Source organism: Gopherus flavomarginatus, chromosome 1 (genome assembly GCF_025201925.1).
Source record: "Gopherus flavomarginatus isolate rGopFla2 chromosome 1, rGopFla2.mat.asm, whole genome shotgun sequence".
Classification (NCBI taxonomy): Eukaryota; Metazoa; Chordata; order Testudines; family Testudinidae; genus Gopherus; species Gopherus flavomarginatus.
The window spans coordinates 26,438,235-26,454,572 of NC_066617.1; positions in this window are offsets into that span (position 1 = coordinate 26,438,235).

Genomic DNA, 16,338 nt, shown 5'->3' on the forward strand with positions numbered 1-16,338 from the left:
TGGAGGGGGCACCTGAAAGGAGTTTTGTCTGCATGAAGTGCCGCCTGATAGAGCTGCTGGAAGAAAAGATAAGAGGACTGGAGATGCAGGTGGAAACTCTGGCTGAGTTTAGAAGGGGGTTTGAGCAGATGATGGAACACAGACATGATGAGGCACAGGGGATAAGCTCAGACGTGCGGATAGAAGCAGGACCAAAGAACTCTGAGGAGGGGCTGCTGGGTGAGGAAAGTGGACGGTGGAAGCATGTGACTAGGAGAACCAGGCAGAGGAAAAGACGGGCCAGCGATGGAGAAATAGAACTCAGGAACAGGTTTGCTGAGTTGGAAAATGAAGATGGAACGCAGCAGGCTGCTGAAGGAGAGAGGGCAAGGAAAAAGAGACAAGCAGCTAGTCCCGCAGAAGGAGGGGAGGAGTCAATGGTGGCGACACCAAGTATGAGCCCTAGGAGGATTGTAAGGGCGAATACAAATCGAGAGGACTTGCGGCCAGCTGGTGTGGGGGATAGACCGGAGAATCACACTGTCGCCAGGAAAAGGCAAGTCTACGTGATTGGAGACTCTTTACTGAGAAGAATAGACAGGCCTGTAACTAGACCTGATCGGGAGAACAGAAGGGTGTGCTGTCTGCCAGGGGCTAAGATACAGGATGTGGACCTGAGGCTGAATAGGATCCTAGCGGGAGCGGGAAAGAATCCGTTGATTGTCCTTCATGTGGGAACGAATGATACGGCTAGTTACTCGCTGGACTGTATCAAGGAGGACTATGCCAGACTGGGGAAGACGCTCAAAGAAATCGAGGCTCAGGTGATCTTCAGTGGGATTCTGCCGGTTCCTAGAGCAGGGCGACGAAGGAGTGACAAGATTATGGCGATCAACAGATGGCTCAGGCATTGGTGTTATAAGGAGGGCTTTGGGATGTACGGTCATTGGAAAGCGTTTACGGATAGACAACTGTTCGCTCAGGATGGACTTCATCTAAGTAAGGAGGGAAATAGAATTCTAGGATGGAGGCTCGCCGACCTCATCAAGAGAGCTTTAAACTAGGAAGTTGGGGGAAATGGTTGGGAGATGCTCAGGAGATCTCCACGCCGGAATATAACCTGGAGAGGGAAGTAAACAAAGTGAGAGGGGATACCCTTGCGGACCAAAGAATTGATCCAAGGAGGAATAGTGGAGTAGAAACCAGAGTAATGGGTGATGCTGGTGGTAGAAGGCCTGTGCACGACGGGGGAAAGAATGTCACTGACGCCAAACGCCAAAAATTAAAATGTCTGTACACTAATGCGAGGAGCCTAGGTAACAAGATGGAGGAACTGGAGCTACTGGTGCAGGAAGTGAAACCAGATATTATAGGGATAACAGAAACCTGGTGGAATAGTACTCATGACTGGAGTACAGGTATTGAAGGCTATGTGCTGTTTAGAAAAGACAGGAAGAAAGGCAAAGGTGGTGGAGTAGCCTTGTACATCAATGATGAGATTAACTGTAATGAAATAAGAAGCGATGGAATGGATAAGACAGAGTCTGTCTGGGCAAAAATCATACTGGATAAAAAAGCAACTAGAGCTTCCCCTGAGATAGTGCTTGGGGTGTGCTATAGACCACCGGGATCTGATTTGGATATGGATAGAGACCTCTTTAATGTCTTTAATGAAGTAAACACAAAGGGGAAATGTGTGATTATGGGAGACTTCAACTTCCCGGATATAGACTGGAGGACGAGTACTTGCAAGAATAATAGGGGTCAGATTTTTCTGGATGTGATAGCAGATGGATTTCTTCATCAAGTAGTTGAAGTACCTATGAGAGGGGATGCCATTTTAGATTTGGTTTTGGTGAGCAGTGAGGACCTCGTAGAAGAAATGGTGGTAGGGGACAACCTTGGTTCGAGTGATCATGAGCTGATTCAGTTCAAACTAGATGGAAGGATAAACAAATGTAGATCTGGGATTAGGGTTTTCGACTTCTCGAGGGCTAATTTTAAAGAGTTAAGGAAATTAGTTAGGGAAGTGGATTGGACGGAGGAACTTGTGGATTTAAATGCGGAGGAGGCCTGGAATTACTTTAAGTCGCAGCTGCGGAAATTGTCGGAAGCCTGCATCCCAAGAAAGGGGAAAAAAACCATGGGCAGGAGTTGTAGGCCAAGCTGGATGAGCAAGCAACTCAGAGAGGGGATTAGAAAAAAGAAGAAAGTTTACAGGGAGTGGAATAAAGGCGGGATTAGCAAGGGAAGCTACCTTGGTGAGGTCAGAACATGTAGGGATAAAGTGAGGAAGGCTAAAAGCCGCATTGAATTGGACCTTGCAAAGGGAATCAAAACCAATAGTAAAAGGTTCTACAGCCACATAAATAAGAAGAAAACAAAGAAAGAAGAAGTGGGGCCGCTATACACTGAGGATGGAATGGAGGTTAAGGATAACCTAGGCATGGCCCAATATCTAAATAAGTACTTTGCCTCAGTTTTTAATAAGACTAGTGAGGAGTTTAGCGATGATGGAGGGATGATAAACGGGAATGTGGATATGGAGGTGGATATTACCGCAACTGAGGTAGAGGCCAAACTTGAACAGCTTAATGGGACAAAATCGGAGGGCCCGGACAATCTTCATCCGAGGATATTAAAGGAACTGGCGCGTGAAATTGTGAGCCCGTTAGCGAGAATTTTTAAGCAATTGATAAACTCGGCGGTTGTGCTGTACGACTGGAGGATTGCTAACGTAGTTCCTATTTTTAAGAAAGGGAATAAAAGTGATCCAGGTAATTATAGGCCTGTTAGCTTGACGTCTGTAGTATGTAAGGTCTTGGAAAAAATTTTAAGGGAGAAAGTAGTTAAGGACATAGAGGTCAATGGTAATTGGGACGAATTGCAACATGGATTTACTAAAGGTAGATCGTGCCAAACCAATCTGATCTCCTTCTTTGAGAAGGTGACGGATTACTTAGATAAAGGAAATGCGGTAGATATAATTTACCTCGATTTCAGTAAGGCGTTTGACACGGTTCCACATGGGGAACTGTTAGTTAAATTGGAAAAGATGGGGATGAATATGAAAGTTGTAAGGTGGATAAGGAACTGGTTAAAGGGGAGACTCCAGCGGGTCGTATTGAAGGGTGAACTGTCAGGCTGAAAGGAGGTCACTAGTGGAGTCCCTCAAGGATCGGTTTTGGGACCAATCTTATTTAACCTTTTTATTACTGACCTTGGCACAAAGAGCAGGAATGTGCTAATAAAGTTTGCGGATGACACAAAGCTGGGGGGTATTGCTAACACGGAGAAGGACAGGGATACTATTCAGGAAGATCTGGACCACCTTGTAAACTGGAGTAATAGTAATAGGATGAAATACAATAGTGAAAAGTGCAAGGTCATGCACTTAGGGATTAATAATAAGAATTTTAGATATACGTTGGGGACGCATCAGTTGGAAGCGACAGAGGAGGAGAAGGACCTTGGGGTATTGGTTGATAGCAGGATGACTATGAGCCGCCAATGCGATACGGCTGTTAAAAAAGCAAATGCGATTTTAGGATGCATCAGGCGAGGTATTTCCAGCAAGGATAAGGAGGTGTTAGTACCGTTATATAAGGCGCTGGTGAGACCCCATCTGGAATATTGTGTGCAGTTTTGGTGTTCCATGTTCAAGAAGGATGAATTCAAACTGGAACAGGTCCAGAGACGGGCTACTAGGATGATCCGAGGAATGGAAAATCTGCCTTATGAAAGCAGACTCAAAGAGCTTGGCTTGTTTAGCCTGGCCAAAAGAAGGTTGCGGGGGGATATGCTTGCTCTATATAAATATATCAGGGGGGTTAACGTTAGGGAGGGAGAGGAATTATTTAAGTTTAGTACTAATGTAGGTACGAGGACGAATGGGAACAAACTGGATATAAGGAAGTTTAGACTTGAAATTAGACGAAGGTTTCTAACCATTAGGGGAGTGAAGTTCTGGAACAGCCTTCCGAGGGAAGTAGTGGGGGCAAAAGACTTTTCTGGCTTTAAGACTAAGCTGGATAAGTATATGGAGGGGATGTTATGATAGGATAGTTTAATTTGGGCAATTGATCTTGGATTATCACCAGATAAGTCTGCTCAATGGTCTGCGGGGAGATGTTGGATGGGATGGGAACTGAGTTACTGCAGAGAATTCCTTCTTGGGTGCTGGCTGGTGAGTCTTGCCCACATGCTCAGGGTTTAGCTGATCGCCATATTTGGGGTCGGGAGGGAATTTTCCTCCAGGGCGGATTGGCAGGGGCCCTGGAGGTTTTTCGCCTTCCCCTGCAGCGTGGGGCATGGGTCGCTTGCTGGTGGATTCTCTGCAGCTTGAGGTCTTCAAACCAATTTTGAGGATTTCAATAAACCCCTGGGTTAGGGGTTGTTATAAAAGTGGATGGGTAGGGTTCTGTGGCCTGCCTTGTGCAGGAGGTCAGACTAGATGATCATATTGGTCCCTTCTGACCTATGAGTCTATGAGTCTATGAGTCTAATTAAACCTGATAAAGCACACATAAGTGGTCTATTTGTGTATGCAACAATAACTGAGTATACAAAGATTTGCACAGAAGTACAGACCTATCTTTCTGTAAATCTGTCATTAAAAAAGGATCTTCACAGCCAATCACTTTGTTTTCCTCTGCAGATCCTAACCCTAGATAGAAAGATCCAGTTGACAAGAATGTACTGCTCATGTTAAGAACCATAGCTGCTAAATCATCACAGTTCAAAAGGTTACAGTCTAAAAATATTTTGAGAGATGAGATGTTGCATGCTGTGCATTCCAACAGAACTCCTCAGATCATTTCTCAACAGTATGAACAATGCATGATTAGTGGGTTGGAACTGTGGCTCTGCAGGCTGCTGCTAGCCTTTCTCCGGAATATGGTGACTCTGCTGATTGCATCAGCAAGTGGTTTTGTTGGAGACAAGGAACAACATTTTCTAAATTGAGCTGGATTATAAGAAATGTTACTACTCTGCAAAATTCCCATTGGTTGAGCTGTTCTAAAACCTTTCAAAAAATGTGCAATAGCACATCGGTTGTGAGTTCTATACATTTCTACCTTTTCCATTGACACAGACTTCATTTCACCACATTTCAGACAATTTGAGATATGTCTACATTTAAATGATTTAGCATGCTGACCTCCGGGCACCTTTGCATTAAGAATTAATTGTGTATTCTCAGGGTTTTAAGGAAAGGCAAATTAAGGCTATCAAACAAATTTGTACCTCAGCACTTGATTTATACTTTCCACCAAGTCTAAAATATCTAGCCCTCATGAAAGGGAAAGGAAGGCTTTTGCTTGAGCCATATCTATACTCTCAGCCAAAAACTGTAACAGTACATATCAATAATTTAAGAATAAAATACAATACAGTGATGTTGTAATTTTTACAAAAATAAACATTATAAAATCCAGGAAATTCATAATTCAGGTCAAACTCAACAGAAATCCAAACAAATTAAGGTATGACAATGTATAGTTAGGGCATCCAGACAACCTTAACTCTACCTCATTGTGACATCATGCAATAACCATATTATTATAATTAAGACGTTTTAGTGCAGGGGTGGCCAACCTGAGCCTGAGAAGGAGCCAGAATTTACCAATGTACATTGCAAAAGAGCCACAGTAATAGGTCAGCAGCACCCCATAAGCTCTCCTCTCCCGTGCCCAGTGCCTCCCACCCACCAGCAGCCCCACCAATCAACGCTTCCCCACACCTCCCCATCAGCTGTTTCATGCCATGCAGAAGGCTCGGAGGGGGAGTGGGAAGAGTGAGGGCATAGCAGGCTCAGGGTGGGGGTGGGAAGGTATGAAGTGGGGGCAGGGTCTGTGGCAGAGCCAGGGGTTGAGCAATGGACACTCCCCATCACACTGGAAAGTTGGTGCCTGTAGATCCAGCCCTGGAGTCTGTGCCTATACAAGGAGCCACATATTAACTTCTGAAGAGCCGCATGTGATTCCGGAGCCACAGGCTGGCCGCTCCTGTTTTAGTGTTTTTAATCCCAATTTAGGTGATAGTGATTTTTAAAGACACATTTACTTTTATTTTTGCTCCTCTCCACAGGATATTGCTATGGGCAATTCTTCATGGAATTCTCTGAAACTGATTCTGTGCCAAACTCTCATTGGTCAACCAATAATTGGTCAACCAATAATCAAGAAAAAAATGTAAAATATAGTCTATGCAACAAGATTTCAGTGAGTTTTAGCTATACAGAAAAGTTGAAAAGTCTGTTATTGTTATTAAAATTCCTTAGGACAAATAAAAGAGGTCTAACGCAGGGTGCTAAATTTCTTAAAGGATCCATTTTTCAAATAATTTTAACCCATAAATTATTTAATGGATTTACCCTTGGAATATCTGTAAATTTCCAAACAAATTATTCTGTACGTCCTATCAGAAGCACTGACTTTCTGAGTTCCCTGTGGGGTGCTTGACCCTCGTTCCGCCACAGGCCCCAACCCCACTCTACCCTTTCCCCCAAGTCCCCAACCTGCCTCTTCCTACCCTGTTCTGCCTCCTCTTCCACCTCTTCCTGCCCCTGATCTCCCCACCAGTGCCTACTGCACATCACTGAACAGCTAATCTGTTGATCTATTCATGATTCTATAGACTTCTATCATATCCCTTCTTAGTCATCTCTTTTCTAAAATGAGCAGTACCAGTCTTTTTAATCTCTCCTCATATGGAAGCTGTTCCATTCCTCTAATCATTTCTGTTGCCCTTCTCTGTACCTTCACCTGTTCTAATATATCTTTTTTTAGATGATGCGGTATTCGAGGTGTAGGCATACCATGGATTTATAGAGAGGCATTATGATATTTTCTGTCTTACTATCTATCCCTTTCTTAAGTGTTCCTAACATTCTGTTAGATTCTTTAACTGCCACTTCACATGAAGCAGATGTTTTCAGAAAACTATTCATGATGGCTTCAAGATCTTTCTTGAGTGGTAACAGATAATTCAGATAATTTTGTACGCATACTTGGGATTATGTTTTCCAATGTACATTACATTGCACTTACCAACATTGAATTTAATCTGCCATTCTGTTGCTCAGTCATGCAGTTTAGTGAGATCTCTTTGTAACTCTTTGCAGTCAGCTTTGGACCCAACTATCTTGAGTAATTTTGTATTGTATGCCAGTTTTGCCACCTCACTCTTCACCCCATTTTCCAATCATTTCTGAATATGTTGAACAGCATGGGCCCAGTACAGTTCCTTGTGGGACCCTGCTATTTACCTCTTTCCATTGTGAAAACTGTGGGGGAGGAATAGCTAAGCAGGGCTGCCCAGAGGATTCAGGGGGCCTGGAGCAAAGCAGGGGAACTGCGGTGCTTGTACTCACCTGGCGGTGGTCTGGGTCTTCGGCGGCATTTCGGCGGCGGAAGGCACTTCAGTCACTCTTCATCTTCAGCAGCACTGAAGGGCCCCCCACCGCCGAAATGCCGCTGAAGATCCGGATGGCCGCCGGGCCAGGGCTCGGGGGGCATTTCGGCGGTAGAGGGCCCTTCAGTCACTCCACGTCTTCGGCAGCACTGAAGGGCCCCCTGTCACCGAAATGCCATCCGAAGACCTGGATCGCCACTGGGCCAGGGCTCACGGGGCCCCTGTGGGGCCTGGGACCTGGGGCAAATTGCCCCACTTGTCTGTCCCCCTGGGTGGCCCTGTAGCTCAGTGGTTTGAGCATTGGCCTGCTAAACCCAGGGCTGAGTTCAATCCTTAAGAGGGCCATTTAGGAATCTGGGGAAAAACCAACCAAACAAAAAACCCCACAACAACAACTGTCAGGGACAGTGCTTGGTCCTGCTAGTGAAGACAGGGGACTGGACTCAATGACCTTTTAAGGTCCCTTCCAGTTCTATGAGATAGGTCCATTTATTCTTAACCTTTCTTTCCTATCTTTTAACCAATTACTGATCCATGAGAAACCCTTCCCTCTTACCCCATGATTGCTTATTTTCCTTAGGAGGCTTTGGTGAGAGATCTTGTCAAAGGCTTTCTGAACGTCCAAGTACACTATATCCACTGGATCAACCTTGTCCACATGTTTGCTGACACCTTGAAAGAACTCTAATAGATTGATGAGGCATGATTTCCCTTCACAATAGCTGTGTTGACTCTTCCCCAACAGACCTATCTATGTGTCTGATAATTCTGTTTTTTACTATGGTTTCAACCACTTTGCCTAATACTGAAGTTGGGCTTACCTGCCTGGAATTGTCAGGATCCTTTCTGGAGCTTTTTTTTAAAAATTAGCATTACATTAGCTATCCTCCAGTCATCTGGCACAGGGACTGATTTAAGTGATAGGTTATATACCACAGTTTGTAGTTCTCCAGTTTAATATCTGAGTTCCTTCAGAACTCTTAGATGAATACCATCTGTTCTGGTGACTGATTACTCTTTAATTTATCAATTTGTTCCAAAACCTCCTCTACTGACACCTCAATCTGGGACAGTTTCTCAGATTTATTACCTAAAAAGAGATCTCACAGTGAAGGGAGAAGCAAAGAATTCATTTTCTGCAACGGCCATGTCCTCCTGAAGTGCTTCTTTAGCACCTCAATTGTCCAGTAGCCCCACTGCCTGTTTGCAGTCTTCTTGGTTCTGATGTTCTTTAAAAAATGTTTTGTTGTTAGCTTTTGTACCTTTAGCTAATTGTTCTTCAGTTCTTTTCTTGGGTTGCCTAATTATACTTTTACACTTGACTTGTTTCTTCCTATTTTCCTCAGTAGGATTTGACTTCCAGTCAGGGGCGGCTCCAGGCCCCAGCACGTCAAGCACGTGCTTGGGGTGGCAAGCCGTGGGGGGCACTCTGCCAGCGCCGCGAGGGCGGCAGGCAGGCTGCTTTCGGTGGCTTGCCTGTGGAGGGTCCACTGGTCCCACAGCTTCGGAGAACCTCCCTTGCTTGGGGCGGCAAAATCCCTAGAGCTTCTCTTGCTTCCAGTTTTTAAAGGATGCCTCTAACTGCCTCTTTTGCTCTGCTGGTTAGCCATGCTGGCATTTTTTTGGTACTCTTACTTTTTTATTATTATTATTTGGGGTATAAATTTAGTTTGAACGTTTATTATGGTTTTTAAATAGTCTCCATGCAGTTTGTAGGCATTTTACCCTTGTGCCTGTTCATTTTAATTTTTGTTATGGAGCTCATTGTTACAAGATACCACTGAGGAAAATAGTTTAGTAGGATTCTAAAACACATTAGCTATATATACAGATAATAAAAAACATTCACAATTATAGATAGGATAAAAGACATCAACACTCACTAATAGATGGAAGTTAGGAAGAAATCTTCCCTATAGGCAGGTTATTCCAGTATGGATTTCTTATGTCTTCCTCTGGAGCTTCTGTTACTGTCCAGCTATCAGGCTAGACAGATAATTGATCTTCCCCTGTATGGCAATTCCCATGTTTCTACAGTAGAACTTATCTCATGGGGGTGTAGTAGTGGTTAATTGATTAATGATTATACAGTGCTTTGAAGATGTTAAGTGCTATGTGCTATTATTTCAATCTGTCATACATAATGAAAAATTAATGTTTAAGCTTTTTCAATAGGTTCTGTATAGTTAAGCTGCTAATAGGCTGAGATGATTCCACTAATTATCACATCAAACAATGTAATCATTTATTATACTACTGTATTTATTATACTACTATTAAAACATTAGAAAAATAACTTATTAAAACACATTTAAATTTCTTTGCTAATATTTCCGTTATGTTTTAGAAACATTCTACATTTTACTCCCAATTCCTTCTGTAATAAGGCAAATGCAAATGTAAAAACTTTGGTCTGAATTCTTCTGTTATTCTCAACAATATAAACCTAATGGTGTTAGTCTTGATTTACAACAGTGCAACTGCATTTTGAACAGAATTTTGTTCTGTATCTGATCTTTCTTTGTACATTCATGGCACTGTATAGCACTGTATAAATAATACATACATAACTAGGGCTTGATCCTACAGTGCTTACAAGTCCTCACTGCCTTGGGGACCAATCCTACAAGCAAATAGGCTCATAGAAGGCAGGTAAGCAAGTAAAGGCTCCTCACGTGAGTAAGAGTTTGCAGGATGAAGTCCCTAGAAGACAGTGTTAATGGGCAATTTTGGCTGAGTAAGGAAGGGCTGGAGGATAAGGCTTTTAGCTGAACCCTATAAATAGTTAATTGTTAAAAATAGTCAGACTGTATTCTGCAAGTATTTTGGAAAAAGAAACAGCTGTGTGGCAAATCAGCACACCTACACACTCCTCCCTGTTTATCAATGTGCCATTTGTTTGAAGCCAATGTGTATGACAAATAAAAGGTATTTTTAGGACCTATTAGGGAAATGTTTTCAAAGCTTAGGATGGAGAATTTGAATGTATTTAAAGTGCTGAGTTTTATCAAAAGGGCAAGTAGTGTAACATACAGATGAGGTATTGTTAAAAACAAAATGGTAACTAGAAATCACCTTTTTGTTGGCCAATAATAAATACAGCAGGAAGCTGGCGAGGGGAAAGATCAAATAATCATCTGAAGATGTGTGTATAAAGGGCCTGATGCAAAGCCCAAGTATGTCAATTGGAGGTTTTCTGTTGATTTCAGCGAGCACAAGATCCAATCCTATAACACAGGAGTGGGCAAACTACGGCCTGGGGGCCCCATCCGGCCCTTCAGATATTTTAATCCGGCCCTCAAGCTCCTCTGGGGAGTGGGGTCCAGGGCTTGCCCTGCTCTGTGCTGTGGCTTTGTGCAGTTCCTGGAAGCAGCAGCGTGTCCCTCCTCTGGCTCCTATATGTAGGGGCAGCCAGGGGCCCTGCATGCTGTCCCAAGCACCGCCTCCACAGTTCTCTTGGCCAGGAACCACGGCCAATGGGAGCTGCAGGGGCAGTGCCTGCAGATGGGGCAGCATGCGGAGCCCCCTGGCTGCCCCTACACATAGGGGCAGGAGGAGGGACATGCTGTTGCTTTGGGGAACTGCTTGAGGTAAATGCTGCCCGGAGCCTGCACCCCTGACCCCCTCATGTGCCCCAACCCCCTGGCCTAGCCTTGATCCCCCTCATGCCTTCTGAGCCCCTCAGTCCCAGCTCAGAGCACCCTCATGCATCCCCACCCACTCATTCCCAGCCCCATCTCAGAACCCACACCCCCAGCTGGAGCCCTAACTCCCCCCTCATACCTCAACCCCCTACCCCAGTTCGGAGCCCTTCCCACGCCCTGATCTCCTAATTTCTGGCCCCACCCCAGGACCCGCACCCCGTCCCGCGGTATACCCAGATGTAGCCCTTGGGCCAAAAAGTTTGTCCACCTCTGCTATACCAGGAGGATAACTAAGTGTTAGTACTATGTGGTCACTGTCTGTAGTTTGCTGTAGTCCATGCTGACGTCTTAAATTCCTGGTAGCAACATTTGAGTGAAAATTTTTTTTTGTTTTTTAAATTGTTGTATTTTATTATTTTAAAATAAAACATAAAATTATAATGAAACCAACATTAATGTAAACAAAAATAAAAAAACATGGAGCAAACTAAAATTAACATGCTACTCAAATGCAGTGTTGTGTCAATCCATGTTATCAGTATTTACTAAACCTGCCACTGAGTATCAATAGCATCCTCTTGAATTAAAGTGAAAACCGAGATAAAAAATAACAGACCAGAAAGACAATAGCCAGTATCTAAGTTCTAAACTATACTGATGGTCTTAATGAGGCTCCCTCTGAGAGAACAAACCCAGAGCAAGTAGTTCCTTAAACAGACATTGAGTCAGTGTGTATTCAGAGCTTTGATCAACGCTCACAGGGATTATTTTGTGAAAAGAACAAAGAAGCCTAAGAGATGGGACCTCGGAGAGAGAACTGAAGGAAGAGAACAGGTCACAGTCACAGATCTCTCTGGGCTCTATCCTGCCTCCCTCCCTCCCATTGTTGTACCTTACTTCATTAGCAGTCCCACTGACTTCAGTGAGCTTTGCATCAGGCTGTGGTGTTGATATCAGTGAGCCTATTTGCAAAGTAAAGTACTACTCAACATATGAGTATCAAAACAGGGTCCTTCATTAGTAATTAAACGGAAAATTAAATATTTCCAAGCATTGATTATAACAAAGCATGGGAACACATATCCACAAAGCAATGAAATCCGTATGAGAACGCTGATGTCTTGCAAGATCAGTACTCGGTTGATTTCAAGGGAACTATTCTGATTTTTGCCACGTTAGGGTCTGGCCCACTTTTTTATAGTGTCTGAAAATGTGATACAAAAGTCTGTAAAAGAAATGGAAGTTCTGTGTTTAAAGAGATTTTGTTATTTCCATAGTTTGCAGTAAAACTATCCTGATAAACTGCCCTTGAATTTTCACCTTTATGTTTACTACTGAAATGTATATTGTAATTTGCATACAATTTGTATTTCCTAGGGACACTGACAAGAACACAATGACCAACCTTTGTGTATAGAGTAATTTATTTACATATTTTTTGTTTATTTAAGAACTTACTTTGGCTGACAAAGTTCTTCAAGGAATCCCCCGTGCAGGAGAGATCACAATTAATCCTGTGTTGCTAGACTCATCATCTGGAAAAGAGTTTGGCCTCAGTAAGTGGTACTTTCAAAAGAAGCTATGAGATGTTTGCCACGCTGCCAAGATTTTACTGAATTGCTTCAGATACCCTTTTTTTGTGGTTTCCACTATGGTCAGAAGTCTTAAGTGGAGGTTCTTTATAAAGAACACATGGAAGTTTCATGGCCTAATGTTTCATACTCTTCATTTATAGGTCTATTTAATGATGTAAAATTTATTTTAAACAAGTGATTCTGTAATTCCAGCTACATGAGTTATCTGTAAAGAAACAATAACGAGAATAAATAAGTGTGCAATAAGTACACCTCTAACCTGATATAACGCTGTCCTCGGGAGCCAAAAAATCTTACCACATTATAGGTGAAACTGCATTATATCAAACTTGCTTTGATCCACCGGAGCACACAGCCCCACCACCCCTGAAGTGCTGCTTTACCGCGTTATATCCGAATTCATGTTAAATCAGATCATGTTATATCGCAGCAGAAGTGTATACGAATTTTTAAACTGTTGTGCAGAATCCTATTTCTGGTCATCACATGATCAAAAGCACTTTTGATGATATCGCCACCAACCTTGACTGGGTCAAGGTCCAATCCTGTGATATGCTGAAAACTTACTATGAGTTATTGTCCTTAATAAAGGACCTTTTTTAAAAAAAAAAAAAAGGCAAGAAACAAATAACTAAATCTGCCTTTTTTTCACAACAGATTGTGATTTAGACTCCATTCTGCAAAGTTGCTTGATGAGGACAGACTCCCAAATCTGCATGGAGCTCCACTGACTTCAAAGGGGCTCTATAGAGCAGATACCGGGGTTCACCTGCATAGAGTAACTTGCAGCATTAGGGACACAGATTGTATGTTTTATCACAAAGGATTTAACAAAAACTTGTATGAGTAGAAGTATCATATTAAAACATATTAGTTTATTTTATTTTTAATTTTTACATTTAAATATTCCCTGCAGTGCTGGAAACCCAAACCAACACTAACAATGTGGTAGTGCATGCAGGGGCGGCTCTAGGCATTTTGCCGTTCGGCAGCCTGCCTGCCGCCCTCGCGGTGACCGGCAGAGGACCCACAGTGGCTTGCTGCCCCAAGCACATGCTTGGCGTGCTGATGCCTGGAGCTGCCCCTGAGTGCATGAGAACCAGGAAGTGAATCTGACTAGAAACAGAAAGTGAAGCTCACAATTGGGTTCACTGTGCAAGCCGACAGAAATGCAAAAAGTAAACAAACAGTATAAATGATTAGCAGTAAATTGAATTTTGACTATAATTTTCCTTAACAAAAATTAGAACTTGTAAATAAATATATAATTTTGTAAATTCAGAGTATTTCTTTAACCAGCTTCTTTTCCACCACAAGGCACACCTGATATATCCTTATTTATAGAGCCCTGCAAATCTGCGGACATCTGCTTTATATCTACGGATATCCGTAGACCATATTTGTAGCTTGGATGTGTATACAACTTTTGTATCTATGCAGGCCTCTACTTATCTACCTAAAATAGCTTGGGGAGATAGGGCTTGATTCAAAGCACACTGAAGTCAATGGAAGGTTTTCTACTGATATTACTGGATTCTGGATCAAGTCTCTAAGTTTTAAATACCTGTGTGCTGAACCTGTATTATATACCGTACAGTTTCTTATTCTTACTTAGAGAATGGTTTAAAACATCTAAGTGCAAGTCAGCTTTGTGGTTTGTGAGGCACGCACTGTACTGCTAAGAGTTAACCTGGCCTTGGGCCTATAGAGATTGCCACCAGTCTCCCAAAGGAGAGAATCACTTTGTGTAGTAATCGCCAATCTATCCAGACATACTTGCTTCAGTCTTGGAGGAAATGGGTCTCAGCATTGAACATTAAAAGGGGAAGTGAGAAAATAAAAACAGGACAAAACAATGGCAAAGCAGGAAGGGAGGGGCAGCAACCCCACCTCAGCTAAATATTAGTCACTGTTCAGGTGATAGCTGCTATAGTAGACATCCAACCAATACTGTCTTGAGGAGACAGTAGGAATGATCTAGGTCTCCTTCATGACACCACAAAGCAGTAATACTGGTATGAGATAGCTTTCTGATTAACAGGGCTCCAAGCAAAACCCAGTACCCTCTCTTGGGGATCCTGCTTCTAAAGGAAGATCTCAGGCAGTGATTCCCCTTTTGCTCCCACTGATTGGAAGGTGTGAAAACAACTGGGTTGGCCATAAGCTGCAAGGGTCTGTATGCTAGTTCTCAAAAGATGGGGTCCTAAGCAGTTGCTGAGGTTGCTTATATCAGTAAATGGGCCACTCTGAGTTTCATTTAAATTTGACAGTATATTCTGCTTCTCTCTCCTACCTTCATTCGAAAGAAGTCTGCCTCCAAATGCTAAGTTAAGAATCATTCATAAATTTCAATGCCTTTTTATATTTGTTTTCACTGACTTATTTCGTATTGGATTTAAGTTTTCCCTGTACTTAATATAGCTGTTTGCCTTCTCTAAAATGAATGCTGTGAAATAAGTGTCAGTGTGCTATACACCCACACACAGGCGCTGGCTTCCTCCTTTCCCTGGGGGTGCTCAACCCCTGCTCAGCCCTAGGTCCCGCTCCTACTCCACACCTTCCCACAAGGCCCCACACCTTCCCATTGCTCCCCCCCTCCCCCCAGCACCTCCTGCACACCACAGAACAGCTGATTGCTGGGGGCGGGAGGCCCTGGGAGGGAAGGGGGAGGAGCTGATCAGCAGGAGGCACTGGAGGGTGGGGTAGCTGGCTGCTGGCGCGTGCTAAGCCCTGGAGCATCCACAGAGTCAGCACCTATGCACACACACATATAACATGCATACAACTATGTTAAAAGAATAGTAAGGTTACAACGTCAAGCGCTAAAAAATTAGGAAATCCTAGAATTAAGGTTGTCTGTGCAACCTTCATTCACCCTCTTTGTGCACACACTTTATGATACAGTTTTTAATGACGTGTTCACATACTATTTTTTTCCAAAGAACTCCTGCTTAAGTCAGTGCACACGATGGATCATGACCTGGATATGAAACAGGATGGATCATGTCCTGAACATTTTACAATTTTGTGGGTAATTTCCTAGACCTTTAAAAAAAAAAGACATTGACAAAACAAACAAAACAAAACAAAACAGAAATTCTATCTCTGAACCCATATTGACCTCCCACAAGTGTCATCATGCAGTTGAAACCTTTAAATCCATAGCAGGAGGACAGCGGAGGAATAATGAGACACAGGACTCCTGGGTTCAGTTCTCTCTTCTGTAGGAGAGTGTGCTGTAGTGGTTATAAACCCTTCTTCCTTTGTCTCTCACTGGCCCATTATTCCTGCTTCCTCTTTCCACTTGCTTCTCTTCACCTTCCCCACTCGGCCCCTGCCCTTGTGCTCCTTCCTGTTCTCCCCCTCCCCACAGCTCTGGCTCCTGACACTTGTCTTTCACTCCTCCCCATCCCCATTGTTGACTCACCCCTCTCTCTTCCCCTCTGCTCCTCAAATCTCTGCATTCATCAGTGCTATTCAGGTTTGGATTGGCCACCCTCGGTCATGGTGGAGGGGCAGCCAGGCAATATTTGAGTGAGTGGTGTTGCAACATGGCATGGAGGGATCACACTACCATATGACTCCATGCACCAGGTCACAACGCCCGGAGTTGGAAGCGTGGCCGAGCCCGGCCGAACAGTAGTCGTATCTGCCAGATGAGTGTGGGGCCAGCTTACTCTCCAGCTCCTTGTGAAAATTCTTGT